Here is a 22,314-nt window from a genome sequence, read left to right as displayed (position 1 = left end):
ATGAAGCGTTGCATAGATTACGTTTTTGTTTTACAAATTATATAATTGCTATATGTTGCATTCGAAACACTATGTCACATTTATGAAAGCATTATATCTTGATCTATTTGATAACAACTATACTAAAATTCAAATATCATATTAGATTACAGCAGCAGTAAAGGAGCTGAAAAATAATGACAGAAAGTGTTAACTGACTGCTTTTAAAAGAATTAGGCACATATAATAATTATATGAAGCAATATTTCCCTATATATGATGAATATGGGACTATAGTATTGTTACGAATCTGTGATGCGGCTTTCCATCATAGTTGGTTCCATGGGAGGTCCCAGAGCTTGGCGACAAACTTGGCGACTATTTGGCGACTTGGCGACGAATTTGGCGAATTTGGCTCACAATAGATTATACCTGAAACATCGAGAATTTTCCCGACCCGTCCAGTAGGAACCGAGTTACGCCTCGAGCGTTCCTGATTGGTTGAGAGGTTTCTAGCCCCGCCTCCTGAGACCTATAAAAGGAGTGGCCCGCAGCTGCTGAGCAATTGTGACCCAGATCGGAGAGAGTAGTTGCGAACCAGTGGAGTCGAAGAGTAGTCGGTAGCGAAAGTGTAGTCGTCGTGGTGAACCAGATCGGAGTCGTAGTCGGAACCGACAGTGAAGAACTGGCCTTCCAGAGATAAGCGGAGCAGCGACGGAGTGAAGCTAGTGCTGAACTAAATTGTGTGCTACTGTCTGCAGTAGAATCTGTTGTATGCTGCACGTCTCGGCTGATGATAATTGCCTTCTGTGCTGTATATAGTTGTCGTCTTTGTGCTGTCCTGTGTGTCTTCGTGTAAATAAACGTCGTTGTTTTATTTTCTACTGCCGCCTGGTGATTGAGCGTTCTTCACACCATATAACTCCCACTATCCAAACGAACCCGGAAATTTCGTAACAGTATTTAGATTATATTGTTGAAGGAAAAAAGTTTTATCACCCACTATTAATTTGTAACTGACAAATAAGCATGGAATTTTCTGTCTGTGTGCAAACAATGACGATAAATTATTTAAATTGTTGAAGAATTAAATAAACATATCTGCAAGCTGCATATAATGTAGTTTTCCCAAATAAATAGTATAAAAGAGATAAGTTTTAAAAAATGTGTTTTTTATATTGCATTTACTGAATATATTTTTTAGATGCATAAGTTATATATTTATTGTATTAATTTTCAATTATATCACGTTTATTCTATTGAAACATTCCTTATTTATCTCGAAATATAATATCTTTATCAAAGCTGAACGAATATAGATTCCTGAAGTCAATATAGAATTTTCGAATCACATTGATTCGCACATTTCATTCGTACAGTAAAAGATGACAGAAAATCTAGCTTAACTGAGCGATAAAATTAATAGCAATTAATTAAGGAAATTTATAATTGGAAATCTTTCTGAATTAATGAATAATTCCAAGGAAAATAAACCGATATTTTCATCTCATATAAAAAAACTTCCAATCTACGTTAAGGAAATAATATAAAAAGGCACTTGGTGGATATATACATTGATAGATGTGACATAACTAGTATTATAGAGAAAAACTAGTATTACTATAATATTTTAATACAATATACTACATTTTATACACTATAATAGTTTTTAGGAAATTTTTATAATTTTAAACTAGTTGTGTAATTCCTTGTTCGAAAATTTAATGTTCTATATTCTAATTAACTTTTTTATTTAAAAAATTCGTAAGTGTTTAAGGTTTTTATGTTTAGTATTCTAAATCATACATGAGATTTAAATTTCAATATTAAGGAAAAAGAGAACATATAGATGAGTGCAGGTTAATTTGCTCTAATTTTAACGCAGGAAAATGGTAGAAATTCAATCAAATTAAATGAATATTTAATTAGATTTTACACCTTGAAATGTTGACAATATCCTTTCTCCTGTCTTAATGAATAAATGTACAAACGTTGATAGTAATCGATTCAGTCGTATAGGAGTAGATATGGATGATACATACATATATAGCTGCAATGACTATCATTTCTATTAAAAATAAAATATTACTTGAAGCAGACGATTTTAAAAGCTCGCAGAAAACTGATTTTCTACGTAAGTTTGAAATATTTTATATTTTATTATCCTGAAGTATAAGAAAGGTTTAAAGAACATTTTGAGAAACAATTAATCAAATACTTCATTTTTCATTAATAAAAATTCAAAAATACAATAAATCGGTAAGGTTGTTTTTCTTGGTAAAAATCTTATCAGCTTCCAAAGTCTTTTCTTAGAATCTTGCTCATGTACTATGGCAACAGCTCTTTCTATGTGTTCTTGTTCGTCAATAAAAAATATTTCATTTGTTCATGACAATTTTTTTCCGTGCTTTTGCTTGAATTTCATTTTATGTTTTCTTTTGAAAATCATTTAATCACTACTTTAAAATGCAGAAACAAGCGTCGTCCACAGATATATGTTTATATAAAAGAGAAAATAAAAATAAATAGTGGAAGAGAATGGCGTAGTTCAATAAGTCAAATTTTATAATGCAGTAAATTTCTTCTGAGTAATTTTTTTTGAAGCTTCTGTGAACAAAAAAGGAAGTTTGGGATAATTCCTCATAGCCCGAAGTAGTTGCTTCGGTATATAATTGTTTCATTGGCTCTCAATGGCTTTACTTTTCCTATATTTCCATCATTACAGTTATGCCATTGCAATTCCATTATTACATTTTATGCCTGCTTTTAGGCGATTTTGAATCACTACATTATAAGAAATAAAATCATTTCAAAAATATGCTTTAACAAAAAATGGAACAGAAATTTAGAAAAGACTCACTCAAAGAGTGGTTCAAAACAAACATCAATTTTAATACGTTTATATTTTTTTAATTTATAATAATTTAGAAAATATTGTACAAAATTGGAATTAATATTACTGGAATGACTAAAGTTTTAATTTTAAGAGGATATAAAAATATTTCGTATAACAATATTTGCTTCGACGTTATTGCAGTAAAACGGGAAAAATGTGGTTAAATTCTAATTAATTGAATATTTAATATTTTTTTTTTTTATTGTGAAAAGTTATTCTTTATCCAGTTTTTAAAGATTAAGTTTGCAACGTCTGGATGAAATCGATCTGGTTGTTGGAAAGGAGATATGGAACATATAGACACAAAGTATTTTATTTATATTAAAATAAGTTACTATTAAAAATATTCAGCTAGTATATATTGATTAAAATTTCATGGAAATCACTATCGTTATCACATGCAGAAGTGTTTTTGAAATGTACATTAAATGTAATTTACATACTGATGGTTGTATAGCACTCATTCTTGAATCGTGTTCTTAAACATATAATACGTTATTTTTGATTTTCTTATGAATCGATGCGAATTCAAATTGAAAATGCTCCGACCAAACAAATTCTAAATTTCTATTTCATTCCTTCTGATTTTTCAATATCGTGAAATATTCCCGTTTTGGTTATCAGTCGTACCCCCATTCTTCTGAATTCAAAATTCTTTGTATTCTTTTGCAAGAATCTGCATACAATTCAAACTTCTTTTCCGTTACGCACGATAGTTAATTTTTAAATATAAAGGAATCTTCACAGAACACAGTGGTTCCAAATTCAGCATAGTATTCGGAAGCAAAGTATTCCAGACTCACGAATCTTTTAAAGATTAGTTCTTTTCCAATTCATATTGCATATCCAGATCTGATTTGCAAATGCACATTGTCCCGTCTCGTGTTTTTCCAATTTCCTTGAAACACGAACCTCCAGCAAACGTTAAAACAGAAAAGAAGAACAAGATACGTTTTTCATACAAAAATAATTCTACATTCGTTTTTGCAGGAGAGTCACGTATTTTTGCTCTTCAACTCCCATCGAATTGGAACAGAACAAAAATAAATCAATCGTCGTTCTAAAACTAAAAGATTTACAGAAAGCACTATAGATTCCTCATTACGAGAGACAAATGCTGCGTTATTTCACTCTTGGGTGAACCCGTGTGTCAAAAGTTTCAAGGGGTGCTTTTCGGTTATTACGTTCCATCGATCGCGTTTTTGAAGCGAGGCTTGATATTGAGCCCCGGCAAAAATAATGGGGCGGCGGAAACGCTTCACTTTTTACAATGACTGTTGGCTTTTAAAGGGATCGGAATCCGTCGCTACGTTACGGTGATTTTCAAATTTTTGTTGGAGGCACAAAAGGTTTTTCAGTCATTTGGTGATACTGCAGTTTCACGAGAGAAATAGATTGATGCGCTGTCATTGTGTTTGCTTTCAATCGGCGAATGCGGCTTGCTTTAGACAGTAATTTTAAAAGTTTTACTGTAGTATAATTTTATATTAATCATATTATCTAAATTGTGGGTGTATTAATTTAGAAACTTTAAATCCCAAACCACAGAATAAATAATACAAATGAAATAGGCTTTTCCATGGAAAAAAAAATACTTACCCTATTTATTGGTTTGAGTTGCTGAATCGTCAATTCAAGACGTACCTCTATGTTTGCACCCGGATTTGTTACATGACAAAAGTAAGAAAGGAGAGCATTTCAGACATAACAAAACCATCATAATTTTTGACAGCTTATATTATGTTTAAAATGTATAAGTTTATATTCTTCTAAACAGGCTAAAGCTATTCAGTCAAACCATTGCTACCCGTCTATTAGTCTGACGACGTTATTACCTGTCTTATCTAACGGTGTCCTACCATTAGGACACCTTTGGGAACCAATCCGGGTTGAACTTAGAAGCTTACTTTATGAAGTCAATTCAACATGAACCAATAAAATTTCTATTGTGCTTTCCCATTTTGTTAATTTTTATTAAAATTTAATTGGATTAGAAATAACACGTTTGATTTAATCATTACTTATAGTGGGCGATGTTTCAAATATTCACTTAAAACAAAAATTTTAAAGATCAAGAATTAGATCTAAATTAGATTAGATATCAAGAATTAGAATTAAAGATCAGACATTAATTTAATATATATAAACAATCAATATCGTGTATAAAAATTTTACTGAGGAATATTTATAGAAGCATGGAAATTAAAATATTAGAAGTAACACTTGAAAAATACATGTAGCTAAATTGTTAAATGAATGTTGCCAAATAAAAGGGCCAATGAAATTGCAACATTATTAAGAATGCCAATTAGGATTTGGATTCATTATCTTTCAATATATATTATCAACTAGTTAGTTTTAGAGATCCTTCAGATATTATGTTTCAATTTTCCTTGCAAAACGTAATCCGCATATATGAAATGAGACGAATGTTGTGGAGATTATTGTTACCTCTTTGTCTAAGTCATTTGCTTATTAGAGTTCTATCAAGATAGACCCTCAAATGACAAGAGTAACATGCAGGTACTTTAGTCCGTACACAAAATCCTTTTTCAAACTGAAAAATCTCTTGAAACTTCAAGCTCAAATCAAGTAATTCTCAAACAGAAATGGCCCAATAAAATTTTTCCTGTAACATATTCCCCTGAGTACTTCAGTCCAGGTGGTTTTACATAATAACTCTCTGTGCATCGAGGATTGTGTTGGCGTAAGTTGTAGAGTAGCTATGATGACTAATTGGAAGGAATCAGTAATTAAAATTACAGCTTTAATGATTAAGCAGATTGAAAATATTTTCTATTGATTAATCGGGTAGCTTAAGAAGATGATAAAATTCTACATTTGCAATTGATAATTTAAGTTACGAAAATTTTGAGATTGTCACTAATTGCCTGGTGTAAATAATAATTAATATCTAAAAGTAACTAATAATAATTATTATTACTTAAACTAACGATTCTTTAAAGCAACGAAGATGCGTATGCAGACATTCTCTTTTAGAACAATTATAAATAGGACGTGATGTTTTTCTTTTAATGTATAATGCTGTCTTGTTAGATCCCATCATTTTCATAATTAATAAATACAGATGTCTATTTTGAAACTCAAAAAGATCCAGATCTAGAACTATTATATTTAGCTACGATAAATTGTAGAGAAGAATAATATTCACTTCTTAAATTTTATAAAAAAAAATTATCTTTTTAAAAAGTGGACGATATTTGCAATTTTTTTCAAGATAATTTTAAAAAATACAGTATTAAAGCCAAAAGACTATTTTGTCATCATTTAAAATTAAATTTTAGATGATGAGAAAATCGGTCATTTTAATGATTCTCCTATAAATTCTGTGCTATTATTATTCTAATTTTAAAAAATATATATATAATTTTAGTTGCATTTTCCAATAATTCATTTAGTATTATAAAGAAATTCCCATCAATTTCATTGTCAATACACATATTTTTTTACTGAGCTTTTTTCAAATGCTGATATTTGTTACTAGAAATGTCGACTTTTTTTTAGTTCACTATAATAAAGGTAAATGTGTGCTTGCAGGTAGTAGGTAAGTAGGTGCTTTTTTAATGCATAATTTTAATACCACTTTTGAATTCCTTTTTTACCAGCTTTGAAGGAGTTAAGAAGATGTTTGACTTTTAAAATAATGAAGAACGGTATCATTTATAGTTGGTAAAATTATGAACATTACAGTTTGATTCTGTAATATAGTATTTACTTGAAGTTAATATTACCATTATTAAATTTTATCATAGTGTTCTTAATTTTTAATTTTATAACTCAGCAACATTTTTTTTAATCTTTCAAAAGTTTTGAAACAAATTATTTTGTTAAATATTGCCTAAAACTCCGATGCTGAACGATTTCATTTATCAATATTACGTATTTTATAGACAGGATCCAACTTAGAAAATTAAGTATGCAAGTTTGAAAATAATTACTGAAGTCTTAGAATTATCTAACATCCAGGGAAAATTAAAAGGTAGTTGTAGCTGCAATAACACAATAAATGAGGAAAGGAATCTTAAAGCCGGCGTCCTGGCATAGGGGTAGCGCGTCTTCCCCGTGATCCTGGGTTCGAGTCCCGGTTTGGGCATGGCTGTTCTTCCGTTGTTCTATCTGTGAGATGTGTGAATGTGGCCTCCTGTATAAAGGGGTTGTGAAAGCGAATGAGTGATGTGTGAGTAGCAAAGTCGTAATTTTGGCCCTAGTTGGCGCTATTAAAAAAACAAGAGACGCTCTCCCACCGGCTTAAATCGCTGTCTTCGTAACAGTAAGTGCCATAAGAAACAACAACAGAAATATTAAAGGCAATCACTAGACTTTATCCCTCATATAGAAGGTGCGTTGCAGACCCCAACCTGAGCCATTACTATACCGCTAAGATCACTAACAAACTCCGTAAAGACTAAGATACTAACAAATTCAGGTATGAGTCACAAAAATAACGACAAATTGTTTCCTTTTTCTCAATAATTGTTTAAGGAATAGATAACTGCTTAAATGTAAACTAAAAATGATAAATTAATAAAGATTTTGCAATATGTTTAAATACAATTTCTTTCACAAAATTAAGCATTTATACTAGCATTATAGTGGCTAATTTTGCTTTTGTAATTCATTAACGTTTCCCTCATTAAACCGCCTTTCCCCATTAATTTTTACAGCAATATTAAATACATGCTTCACAGTTTTTCAAATAAAAGTCTTTACTGAAGGGGTTTAAAAAAAAATCTTAAAGCAATATTTTATAATTCAGATACTTAGGAAAAGAAGCAATATTTACGACATACTCCTAGTAGTGAAGAATGTAAGGAAAATTAATTTCCATCGATCCACATATTTCAGGCTAACGGTCACACCGCAATAAATTTTCAGAGTTTTCTTTTCTTACTTTCGTTTTGCTTTCTTCGGACCTTTTATTAAAAAGTGTGTACCTTTAGAAAATTCATTTAACCTTTTTGTTTTGAAGTCAATTTAGCTTTCAGGATTTTTATAAGGATTATTGATACCATTACATAACGTTAAGGTAAAAATAAACAAAGCATGAATATCATACTAGTCAATGCATCTAGCTTTACTCAGGTTAAAAATAGTTTTATTTTTTCTGTAAGAAAAATTAATTTTTAGTCTATTATGAAAATACATTTACTAAAATGTATGTTAAATACCTCAGTGCTTATGAGTAATATTTGAAGCACAGCTTAAAAACCAATAAACATAATAAAGATTATTATTATCAAATATTAATTCAGCTGTTGGCTACTAATTTGCGAACACTTCAATGACAAATAACATAAATACACCGCAACTGTTATTTTTTTTAAAATTTACAATAAAAAAACTGTGGTATATTTTTTATATGCCTCAAAATGATGTATATGTTATAATATTGCTATACGTTATCACAAAATATGATATATCCAACAGATCTCCTGAAATAACGTATACAATGCGCTTGGTTTTCGAAATACGAAATTTGATGTAGGAGTTGCGATATTTAATAATGGAACTTGGTATAATACCAAAATTCAGATACATTTCATTTAATTCATTAATAAAACTATTATATTCATATAATACTTTTAATTTTATATAAAACATTATATAAATGTTGATATTGCAAGACTTCAAAATCCTGTTATTGTTTCCAACTTTCATTTCATTGTATATTAACACGTTTTAATATCGCAATTCACTTGTAATCCAACCGCAAAACCGTTATCCACCACATGTGATATGGCATATAATTAAATTCACTGCAATCTTTAATATATAAAAATATAAACTATTCATTTAATTGTTAAGAAATTTTTCTTATTCTCCAAAGCAAATGTGATCAAATTCAAAGGAAATCAATTCTGAAATTTAATTCTGAAAGCTATATATCTCAAATTATGATGACTTAACCATCATATATATACAATACGCTAAAAATACTGAAACAAACATAAATTCCTACAAAGAAATAAATATATATAGTAAAGCATCTGTATGATTATAAATGCAATAGTGAATGTTTATGTGCTCTAAAATCAATTATATATTAGGTATTTAATTGAAAATAAAATAATATATCTCATAATTATAGATATTAAAATGCTTTAAAAATAAATTAAAAAAATAATTACATGCCTATATATAATATTAAAAGTTTGCTTTTTAATTGCCACTCCAAAAATCTGATATTTTTATGATTCAAAAATCTCATTTTCAAATGTTTTGCAAATCTCCTGATCCAATGACTAAAAAATTTGATTTTTAAATAATAGTATTGATTTTTATCTAAAATATTAGAATAATAAGCATCTTTGAATTAATATCTTAAATTATTAGCTTTGATAATATTGGATTCGCATTTCAAACAAGTGTTCATGTTCTGGAATAAGTGACATCAATACTATTCTGGTCAAATGATATTTTCGTCGAATTTAATGCATGGCTCGATTATCCTCTTATTCGAAAGTATTATCGGGATCTTCAGTAAAACATGCTCTAGTTTAGAATGAACTGTTAACATTTGCTGATAGAATTCAATATTATTTTGCAATCAGTTAAGAATATTTCGCCATTTAATTAAAAACTGCTTCGAGTCCATTCCAAATCTCCACTTTGCTACTTATAAAAACACTTTCTTTTTTGGTTCTAAAATCCTGGATGTAAAATTCATTCCAAATAATATCATATTTTCCATTAAATTCTATGTTTTCCTGACAAAATACTATCTAAAGCTAATTTCTTACAATGGAACAACATTTTCTTTGCTTTGTCCTGCCTTGCTGCCTTGATAATTCATTTCTACAATAACTTGAAAGTCATTCCTCTAATTTTTAAAAATATTTCTTTGAATCCAGTACTGAAATATTTTATTTTTTGATACAATATACTATTCGCAATTTTATTTGCCCTGAATATCTAATATCATTTTTTCAACCAGCAGAGATGTTTACTTTTGTACACCATATATTATTTTAAGAGCCATTTGCCATCTTTTAAAAAAAATCTATGAGTATTCTCATAGATTGCAGAAATATCTAAGAAATGACTTTTGGATGTTTTTCATAAAGTTTGTAACAGAAGATTTAAACATCTCCTATTTTAAATCTCTTTAGAAATTGGAATTTCTGAGAAATTTAAAAACAAATTCTAGAAGAAACTAAACAATGGTTGTAAAGCTTTAAAAAAATCTGACAATACTGACAAAAAATTGTTAATAAATAGCTATCAAACGATAGTTATAATTTCTACTTTAAGATATATAATATACTTTGTCGAGTTAAAATCTTATTGTATTTATTCGAAAAGCGACTTTTTATTTTTTGAATTCGGATAAATTTTGAATTACTTTCTCATATTTTTTACAATAAATTCAAATCAATTAAAGAATAAAAGCAAACTTAATCGTTTATAGAATTAAATGATTTCCTATATTAGTTTGAAATCGATTTTTGATTTTTAGTTATACTTCAAGGAAAAGCGGAATATATTTTATAGATTACCTCAAAAATGGAATCAATTTACAAGATATACCAAATATACAGTAATTTAAAACATTTTAAACATTTGGCGTCTCATGCATTTACATAATAACAATAATGGTGCAAACCAATTTAAATTAATAAATATTTGCTTCATACAACACTGGTTTCAATTATTAATTTAAATGTTTCCAATTATTAAATTATTATTACAATTTCTAATTATTAATTTAAATGATTGCAAATTATGATAAGTATGAATAACCTGCAAATAACCATTGGTGGAATCTATTTAAGAAAGGGTCTGCTTTCACATAATTTGCAAGAAGATAGCTATTTTTTTTTATCTTTTGAAATATCTTCTGCCTATTTGTATTTAAATCTTCTGAAGATATTTTCAAGCAGTTAGTTATCTTTGGTTCTTATTTCGATGAAGTTCCAAAATTTTGCTTTGAAGTTCTGGGACATAAAATATCAATATGAAAAATATTTCATAAAAAATGTGTGCTGCGTCTATGTTTTAAATAATATTGAAAGTGATTCTCAAATATTTGCACAATCTTTACATTCTTCACGTGAGTGATTATATACTACTACATCAAACGCCAAGAGAAATGAAAAAAAAAAAAAAAAAAGTAAAAAAGATGGTTTGTTTTAATTAAAATGCTCCAGACATCACATAATACAGAAAGGCTTAGTTTGAAAATGAAGGAAAATATTTATCTTTCTCCTATTTGTTTGTAATTCACATGCAAAATTAAAATAAGCTTCAAAATATTGTGTTTTTTGTACTTAAAATACATTTCAGATATTTAATTTATGAATATTTTGGGTCTTTATACTGTGTTTGGCAAAAACTAATCTCTAAGAGTTCATATATGATCTTGCATTTTCTGCTATAGTTCTAGGAAAAAAAGCTAAGATTTACAGTCTCACAATTTTACATTTGCCACTTTGAAATTATTTTTTCTGTCATGTTAGAATTTAACTGATTACATTCTTTTCTAAAGGGGTCCTTTATCACAAACTGTTATCTGCATTCGAAACTATATAAAATTTTAAGAATAAATGCCTGTATTTATTTATATATTTTAAACAGTTACTCCAAATAAAAAATACTCCACGATATTGATTTTGAATTATGTACCCAAAAATAGTACCTTGATATGTCTACGTTGCTTTGTTTCGATAGTTCTGCAGTAATAAATGAAATATATTTAATTTTTTTTAAATTCAATGTTTCAAACTGTTATTAATTTTATAATCCAAAACTTACATACATAATTTAAATGATTTTTTTTTATTAATTTCAAAAATTTTATATATTTTTTATTTGTGTGAATACAAACCCTAAATATAGAAACGCAAATCAGTTAAATAACTTTTGATGTGAGATCCTTACATTTCGTTGTAATTCAATGTTATTTTCGAGCTAAAATTTAAAAACGGAGGATTTTTGGTGAAGTTAAACAAATTATATTTCTTATTGTGGAGATGCAACAAAAACTGAAGGCAGAATATTAGGATTTAAGATTAAATTAATAAATCGATTTTGTTTTGTTAAATGCTTGAACAGAAAGTAATTCTATACAAACGAAGAGCTAGCCTGCGACCTGCCCTAGGAGTAAAGCGTCTTCCCCGTGATCTTGGCGTTACGGGTTCGAGTCCTGAATCGGGCATAGTTACTCTTTACCTTGTGTTCTATCTGTGAGGTGCGTTAAAGAGTCCAACTATAAAAAGGGGTTACGCAAGCGAATGTGTGTGCCATCTTCATATGAGATAGAAGTCAGACTTCTGCCCTCGGGCACTCAGGGGCCTTTGCCCTCAGAAGCTACTACACACTAGACTTAAATCGCTGGCAGTTCGTCAGTCGTCTTGTAAATTTCTATAAGTAATAACATCAAAAATTAAATAAAATCTTAATGGGCTTCTGTAAGCCATTGATCATATTTGGATCCTTTAATATTTGAATAAATATTATTGGATTTTGAATAACTTTCAGGATCAAATGATCTATTTAAATTTTCTGGGTCACTGGATTTTATAGTTGTGTTGTTCAAAATGTATTAAAATTATTAAAAGAAAATTTCATTTATAAAACGTACAAATGCCACCTAACAATTCATCACTTCTATTATAAAATATTTATTGTAATCAATTGACATATATCTGCGAATATATCTAAGAATAAGGAAAAATGCTTGAAAAATTATTTACAATATTAAATAATTTCGGTTTCGTGAAAATAAATAAAAAATAATAAAATAAGGCATAATAAGAATTGAAATATAACACAAAGGTCAAATAATTTTATCGACGAATGGAAAAGTTCTTTGATTTAATCTCTTGCACTATATATTTTGAACGATTTGAACCATTGCATTGCAACCATGTGTTTATAAATTTTGCACAGCATTCGCAATTTTGCATTATACCGCACGTGGACAATAGAGGAAACATATTACAATTTTGAAAATATTTTATCTATATATGTTGATGAACTTCAACATTTTAGCAGCAGTGAAAAATTTGAGACTACTAAACGTCGACAATTCAGTCATTCGATTTCTGAAATAACATTTTCACACTGAAATCTTTGTGTTTGTCTTACTGTCAATATGGATGTAAGCGAGATGCTTCAAACCAAGTTTCTAGGCATATATACAATGTTAAATTTGTAAATTTTAGATTGAAAGTTGAATTCAAATTTCCGAAACAGCCGGGAGATTCAATTCCCAATGCTAGTTTTATTTATTATATTTGCAAAGAATGAAAATGTATGTGTAGTTTTAAAATTTATTTCTGTATATGCGTTGTAATTTATATGAAATTAAAATATATTTTAGTTTTTTTTTTTTGCTTATTTTATTTAGCTGCTTATTTTTTTCAGATTTAAATATAAATAAATACATTATGCATGCATACATAAATGAGTTTATAATTATATTTTAGCGATTGAATACGAAAAGCAAAGCGGTTAAAAATAAAAATGACATCATTACAAAGGCAACTTTTTTCAATTATTTAAAGCGATGCAAACATTGTTTTCTTCAAGAAATTTCTATAGCTCTTATTTTTTTTTAATGGGGAAAAATATTTCGTTTCTTATTACCTTAAAGAAATTATTTTTTTCTGCAGCTTGTAAATTATATTGTTTTATGAAATGTAAAGCGAATATCAGGAGAAAAAATGATATGAAAAAGTCGAAAGGTTTGAATACAGTTACTTTTAAATTTTGAATGTTTATTTATTATATCATATTATCATAAATAATTATTATCTCTTATTAATATAAAAATACTGTGCAGTTTATGTTAAATATATTTATCTTAAGTAATTTATCATTGATTTATTCTTATCAAAATGAGAAGAATTTTCTTTTGTTAGAACATTCTACTGCAAATAAATTAAAAGAATTTTATGTATCTAAAAAGGAAAAAATTTTAAAAAATAAATTGGAATTGAAAGGGAAAAACTTTTATATAAAATTGGTGCGAATGTAAAATATATATTTTATTATTGTTCTAAATATCAGTGGACATTTATATTGAAAGTAAATTTTAAAAAAAAATGCTTTTTATAAAACGTTTCCCACAAAATGATATTTAAATAAACTACAATATTTTTCATAATTTTGAAATAGTTTTCAGTATTTGATTTACTTTAATGCTTAAAGCATTATATAAACCACAATTTTATATTTAATCCGAAATTGGTAAAAGTTATTAATATTGATATGAATTGGGTTGCAGTTAAAAATCTTACTGCAAGTAAAAAAAAAAAAAAAAATTGAAAAGTATTGTTGGATTTTTAAGTGGCTTATAGCCATTTATATAGTTTGATCAAAAGTTCAGGATTAAAGGCATATTACATAAATTAGAGTATAAAAAAATAAATTGGAAAAAGGAGTCTTTCTAATATTTAAATCAATTAGTGTTTGTTCGTCGCTGAATAAATACCTAAAAGTTATATATGAATTTACTTTCATAAACTTATAATGAAGAATTTTCTTAAAACAAACAAGTATTTTAATCTTTAATACAATAGATACATATAAAATATTTATAAGTTTATTAAAAGAAAGAAATATTCGATTTAAACTATTTATTTATTTTCTTTTAATTTGCCAAAACAAAAAGATGGAGTTTTCTTATTATATAAAGGGCAATATGCAGCAATGCTTCGAATAAGAAAATGATTAAAAATTTAGATCTGAAAACCTTTCACCAAGCTCCTGCATTGCCTAGCAAATCGACTTCAAAAGACACCAAATAAAAATAAATTGGATTTTGCTTTGGTGCAGTATGCTCCTCATTCACTAGATTCAGCTCAGAATATCTTTTATTTCTTTTCAAGTATATAAATTGTGAACTGGTGCGAAGAAAATATTCATTTCTTGTGAGAACTGATAATAAAACTTGTGAGTGCCATTATCAGCTTTCACTGAACTTGTAAATTATGTGTTCACCATTTAATACATTGGAATATTAATATTGTTACGAATCTGTAATGCTGCTTCCCAACATAGTTGGTTCCATCATCAGAAAAACTGTTTTACAGTCATCTGTTTGGACGGAGTCCGGGTGTCGCGTCAGAGGTCCCAGAGCTTGGCGACCATTTGGCCACTTGGCGACGAATTTGGCGACTTTGGTGCCAAAATAGATTATGTCCGAATTTTCCCGATTTGTCCAGTAGGAACCGAGATACGCCTCGAAAGTTCCTGATTTTTTGAGATTATTCCTTTTATAGCCCCGCCTCCTGAGACCTATAAAAGGAGGCCGTCTGAAGCTGCCGGAATAGTAGTAGTAGTCAAAATCGACGGGGAAGAACGAGTCTCCTAGAGATTAGCAGAGCAGCGACGGAGTCAAGCTAGTGCTGAACTAAGCTGTGCGCTACTGTCTGCAGTAGAGTCTTGTTGTGTGCACGTCTCGGCTGAAAATAATTGTATTGTCTGTGCTGTATATAGTTGTCGTCTTTGTGCTGTCCTGTGAGTCTTGTGATAAACGTCGTTGTTTTTCTTCTACTGCCGCCTGCTGATTGAGCGTTCTCCACACCATATAATATTCACTATCCAAACGAACCCGGAAATTTCGTAACAATACTAACTAATTTATGTAGAAAATAAATTATTTTTCAGTTTATTCTTATAGGGCGATTTATAATTTTTTTTAAATATTTTAGAATGAGGATTCTATTAGTTCTGCTTAAAATCAATTGCAGCTAGAAACTTCATCACGATTATTAGTATTTAAAGCGTATAATACACAGTTATCTGTTTTCGCAATGTGAGCGAAGTTATTAAAGCAATTTACTTGATTTATGCAGTGCACTTTAGGGAAACATCAGTGGTATTCTGTAATTATCTTCAATCGGAAGCCAGGTTGTTCCTCAGAAATATCGGTTTTGCTTCAGAATAAGCCTCCTATGATGTATTCATTCATTGATTTTAGTTACACTCAATGAATTCATTCATTTCAATCGATCGTACGATTTCAAAAAGAAGCTTTCAATACTATTACGAAACAGAACATACTGATTAGTTAATTTAATGATAAAATATGTAATTACATAAAAGGAATAATTTATGAACTGCGTTCGAGAACAAAATAGTTCATGAACGGTGCTGTTCTGAGTAAGAATAAAAAGTGTCACCCCACTTTAGAATAAAATGTAATTACTTAGAATTTTGAATTTTTTTTCTCCTGTTTTCATATATAAATGACTATATGGTAACGAAATCTACTTTATGCAATAACTAGAAGAATTCTAAAAATGTCATCGTTTCGTATCGATACATTTATCGATATCGTCATTTTTCGAATCTTGAAGAAATCTGAATGTGTGTTATTTTGTGGGTGATTGTAACACACAATATAATATGATATCGTAAAATTTGGGAAAATGATACTATGTTTCTTACTATATTGAGGCAGTGTAAAATGTTTTTATTATATTGCTCAATATTGGGTTTCGATATTGTATAATATAGTTTTCCAGATATTAATGAATGCCTAATGCTATAAATATTATAAAATTAACTATAATTAGCTATTAAGGTATAGAAAAAATATAACTTTTAGCGCATGTCTTCATAATCTTTTAACCTAAATGTGCTTTTAGACCATTTTAACCCTTTGCACTCGGATGGTGACTCTCACTTACCATTCAAAACTGTTCTTCGTTTTGCCGTTTTATTTATTTATTTAATTAATTTTGATATTAAAAATATCTGCAGAGTAGTAAGAAGATGCAAATTAATTGAACAGGAGAATTCAACTTAAATCAATAATATATATATTTATTTTTTGGAGCAATAAATGAGTCTTTTTTTTAGATGAATAATCATGCATCAAATTACTTCTCCTAGTGCAAAGGGTTAATATTCAGATTCGAAACCAGGAAAATTTGACTTGCAATCTGTGCCATGTCTAATGCCCTTACTAATCCTAAACTGGCCGCCCTCAATTATGGTAGTTGAGGTTTGGATTGATAGGACTATACATTTCTTTATCTAATTTTGGATTGTCCTTTTAATTTATTAAACACTAGCCGCCTTGGCAACCTGTTGCTTCGTTGGGATTTATAGTGGCTAAAATTTTTAATGAAATGTTTTATGTACCTTACCTAAAATTCGTAACAACAATTTCAGCAAAATATTTTTAAGCTTCATATTTTAAAAAACATATAACTTATACTATTTTAAAAATCTTACACCTTTCTCTTCATAGTAATATATATCTCTCTAATTTTCTGTTAGCTTTCATAGTATTTGGACTTTAAATTGAAGCAAAAACGATTACATTTCACTTAACATAAATACGTGTTTGCTGAAACCAATCATATTGTTTACGTATATGAGTATATAAATCAAAATTGTTCATCATTGATGTCTTATGAGCATTTCAAAATATTTTTTGTAGTTTATGTAACACTTAAAAGAATTATTCAATAGAAATTACTCTGATGCACTTTAGAATTCAGTATTACTTTCAAAGGATTTAATGACTTGAATAAAAATATTTTATCTTCTTTTAGTAACTAAATTATGTTCGAAAAATCTATAAATTCTAAATTTTATAATGTTCTTTGGCCATAAGCAATCGTATACAGTGTAATAATTTTGATACTATAACTTTTTAACAACAAAAACGTTTTCCTCTTCTGCGATCAAATCTAACCGAGTTATGAAGGTTTGAATATCACTATTTTAGTAAAATTAAAAGTTTCATAATTTTAGACTAATTAATTTTGAAGTAACTTCAGGTGCTAAGTGTCATTTCTTATTTTAGACGATCGCTGGAGTGGTCTAAAATAACGAGGTTTTATAAAATAGTAATATTCAAATTTGCGTGACTCGATCCATTTTTTATCGCAATAACGTCGACCTCTTTTTTTTATTTAAAATGAAGAGAATATTTTATTAAATATGACTCATAGAACGAAAAATCTATTTAGAAATATTAATTTCATAATTCATCACAGCATTTATTGACTCAAACTGCATGAAATACTATTCTTCAAGAATTATTAAAATAGTGTTCATAATTGGATTATTCGAAGTATTGTTTTATCAGATTTATTTTATTTATATTCACTCCGTATTTTACAGAAAAATCATATGTGTGACTGTGCAACAAAATGAATTCACTTACTATTATTGAGTATAATAAATTATTTATATTAAATCTAAATTATATTGACTTTACTATAATAATATTAAATTTTATTCGATTGAAATGTTCTTAATGTATTTTTTCATTAAAAATAAATTTGCAATGGATACTTATTATGAGTTTTTGAAAAATATTCACATTATTAAAAGAATTTATTTCAGATTCTAAATGATACTGTTTTTCAATATATTTTATTTCAATTTAATTGCCCCAAAAGACTTCATCAAAAATAACGAAATGCTATTTCCACATGAAAAATTAACTAAATAAATTAGAATCTTGTTCTAGTATTTAGTAATGTGAATGGAGAATTTGCTGAAATGATTTGGCTTACATTCAAAATTATATACAAATCAGTTTATCAAGTTTTTCTTTAATCCAATAAAAAATTTATGAATGGATCATTGATTTCAGCGACTTTCTATGAATTACAAAAGACAATATTTATCTCAATTTATTGATTTGATTATAGTTTTTTTTATTTACAAGCTATTTATTGTTACAAAACTCGATTTAATTTTTTCATGTGTTCTTATGGTTTGGAAGGAAAAACTCGTTTATTTTTAAAGTAAACAAGCTGTTGTCAGTCCATCCTTTATCCCCGACACATCTGGCGTTTGTAAAGGAAATTCCCCAAGTAGGATTTATATCTAAATAAATTCTCTGTGAGACCAGGTAAAAGAAGGTAGGGAAAAAAAAACAATAAATTGGGAACAATAGAAATAACAAACGTTAGAAACTATAAATAAATCCTTTTAAAAGGTTTTATTTACGTTTGGTCATATATTAAATAAGGTTATCAGCATTAGATTTAATAAAAATATAGGCCTTTAATTTCAAAAGGTCAACAGAATGAAGAAAACGAATAAGATAAGAACAAGTGGCTATAAAACAGTGTAACTTTCTAAAATATCGCTTTATTTCTGGAAGAACACTGAAGGAGTGTATTCCCAGTAATAAATATTATACTAAACTAGTGGGAGAGATTTCCTGAAAATTTTCTGGAATATTCTTCATTAAGGTTCTATTCCCCCTCCCTCCACATATAATTATGGACTTTGGTAAGGCTGTAAATAACTTGCGTGGTATTTTGCAACTATTTGCTTGACTATGTACGTGCACCTATTTGCGTGAATATGTATTTTGAATGAATTGTACCAACAAAATCCAGCCAAACTATATTCGTAGTCACAAGATCATGTACCAAATTTCATTGATTTCAAACATTCTATTTATAATTTATTGTGATTACATACATCGGAAATGATGAATCGATAGACAGACGACATGTTTGATAAATTTGGTTCAAAATTTTATAAGGATCAAATTTTCATTTGATTCGTATTTTTAGATATTTTAGTTACTAAATCTTCATTCTTGGAGTGATAGAGTTCACTTGTAATCTAGCAGCAGGATAGACAGATTTCCTGGGGGTTGATTTCGTTAAAAATTTATAGAAATCCACAAATTAAGTCGTAAGTCCATGTACCAAATTTTACTCATCTAGTTGAAAGCATATTTGATTTTTAGGCAGATATAAGCTGAATAGAAGAAAGCTGCTATTTAAGCATCCAATAAATTCTCTTTCATGAAATTTCTCATTCAAATTCATGAAACTTACTGAGCAAGAAAGTAAAATTATAGATTCGCAGTAATAATATTGCATTGCTGAATATTTTTCGAATAAGTACGATTGTCATATAAAATATGTCAAGAGATTAATGCAAAAAGTAATTATAAACTTGTTCCTGTAATTGTTCGTATATATATGTATTAAAAATTGCTTCGATGTTCAAAAATCTATAAAATATTTACAATTCTAACAAATTTTAAAATGTGTGACTTAATTTAGAAACTGTGTAGAAATTTCTTCAAAAAATTCAAGAGCCTTTAAGCCTCAATTAGAACAATACTGATATTTATCTACGATAAAACGAATCATATATGTCCGGCGACAAAATGATTCCAATCTTTTAAGTACTCCAATACACGTTTATTTGAAGATTTTCGCTACAACCTCAAAAATTTATGAACTCAATCCAATATCTAGTCAAAATGATTCTTGAGGTTTAATTTTGCAAAATGGTTTTTGATTCGACTTCTGAAATTTTCATTCGATGATATTTTTAACATATGAGTTCTGAAAAGTAAATAATCACTAATATACAAATAATTTTTCAAGCTAACTTATACAAGCCATAAAATATTTGTAAATTTCTGTTTTAATAAGCATTTGCAAGAATTTATCAGTTAAAAATATTGTTACTATGTTCAGAATAACACTTATTATATCTGATAGCCTGAAGCAATGAATACTCATTTTTATTGTAGGGAATCATCTCACATATAAAATAAATATCATGCAGATAAACTGAGCCATAATTAATCGAAAGCCATACCTAATTATAGAAAAAAACCCCGATAATTATTGTGGTAAAGGGTTTTGAAGATATTTAAAGATTTGTACTAGCAAAGTTTATTGAAAAATATAATTATAAAAAAAATAATAAAGCTATATTTTTTGAAACAATAAAATATTCAAAATCATATACTTGCAAAAGCATGCTAATTTTCTTTACAAAAATTCAACTTCGGTTTATAGACATCTCGGTCTTTATCTCTTAACGTTTCTCACGCAAGCAAATTTTAAAATTAGAAAGCAAAAATTTATCAAACTTCTGTACAAAGAAACAATGATATAAATTTAAAGGAATTAGAATAATTTAATTTAATGATATAAATTTAAAAGAATTTAATAACGTGTGAAATAAATATAGAAGAAAAATATATGTACGAATGTATAAATAAATTAGTATTAATATTCAGAAAAAAAGAAGCATGTACTGAAGATAATGGTTAATGTAATTCTTTTGAACATCTCATTAATTATTTATGAAATAGTTTTTATTTCAACTAAATACTAAATGCTATTTAGCATTTTTTTTAATTTAAGAAAAATGTTGTTTGGTATCTAATATTTTAAGCTGAATGTAGAATTTTAATTTACTAAAATTATGGCTGAAAATAAAATAGGATAAAAAAATTATTAGTACTCATGACGCTTACCAAGCGATTCAGTGTAATTTATTTAGGTTCGCTTTTTTTGTTCCTCCTTAATCGTTGCGTATTTTTATTTATCTTTTGTATATTGATTTAGTAATAATTTGGGGGTAATAATTATTTGTTGGAATTGTTATTTGTTGGGATAATTATTTGTTGGAATTGTTATTTGTTGGAATAATTATTTGTTGGAAAAAATTTGTTTATTTCCTTGCTTGCAACATATTAAAAAATACAGAATTATTTATGGCAATGGCTGCGATATTATTTTCTGCATGGCAGGTTCGAAAGAAAATAGAACTTTTAAAAGGAACATTTCATTTCTTTTTATCTGGTTTTAAGTTCTAAAATATAAATATTACATAATTTAATAGTATTATATATTTGATATTAATAAATATATTAAAGTAGTTTGACCATTTAATTTTTTAATTAATTTAATCTAATTTCTTAGAGCATAATTTATAATGGAAATGTCGTTGGTTATGAAGTTTAGTCGAGAAGTTAAATACAAAACCTCTAAGTTTTATACTTAGGTGTATTTATTCTATTAGTCGCAATACAACGTTAATATCTTTTCATTTTCAAATTCATGATTTTATGACAAATTTGAAACGCAATGACATATTTTTTACAGAAATAGTTCAATTGCCATATAATAAGAACATCTTCAATGAAAATTTTTTTCGGATATTTAATAACCAAAAGGCAAGTGATAAATTTAGTCAAACATTCGACAAATTTTTCTTCAAAAATTGATAATTAACAAAATTAATTAATAAAAAAATTGATAACAACTATACTTTCTGATTGCTATTTAGCTGTTTTAGAGTTTTTCATATTGCTATAACCAAATTTAATGAAAGTCATTACTTTTATGTAACCGCAATCTAGTTGCTGTATGTATCATATTAAACTGTATGTATCATCATTTTGTGGTACTCAGACATCCAATAATTTTTACTTTCTCGTGTATTAAGTATATAAAAAACATTGTAAGTGTCAAAAAATTCGAGCTTGAGACTTTCACGAATCTTCATATTTCAGATCTCCTTCAAATTAAAAAACACACTTTTGATATCAAGTTCGTCAGTCTGTCTGTCAACTCTATAGTTCAGAAATGATTTTACCTAGACGAAAGAAATTTATTATGTGGGCTTTGGAATGAGTTTTTAGACTTCTTCCAAATTTTGAATAAAATTCATTCTGA

Source organism: Argiope bruennichi, chromosome 4 (genome assembly GCF_947563725.1).
Source record: "Argiope bruennichi chromosome 4, qqArgBrue1.1, whole genome shotgun sequence".
Classification (NCBI taxonomy): Eukaryota; Metazoa; Arthropoda; class Arachnida; order Araneae; family Araneidae; genus Argiope; species Argiope bruennichi.
This window is presented reverse-complemented; position numbering follows the sequence as displayed.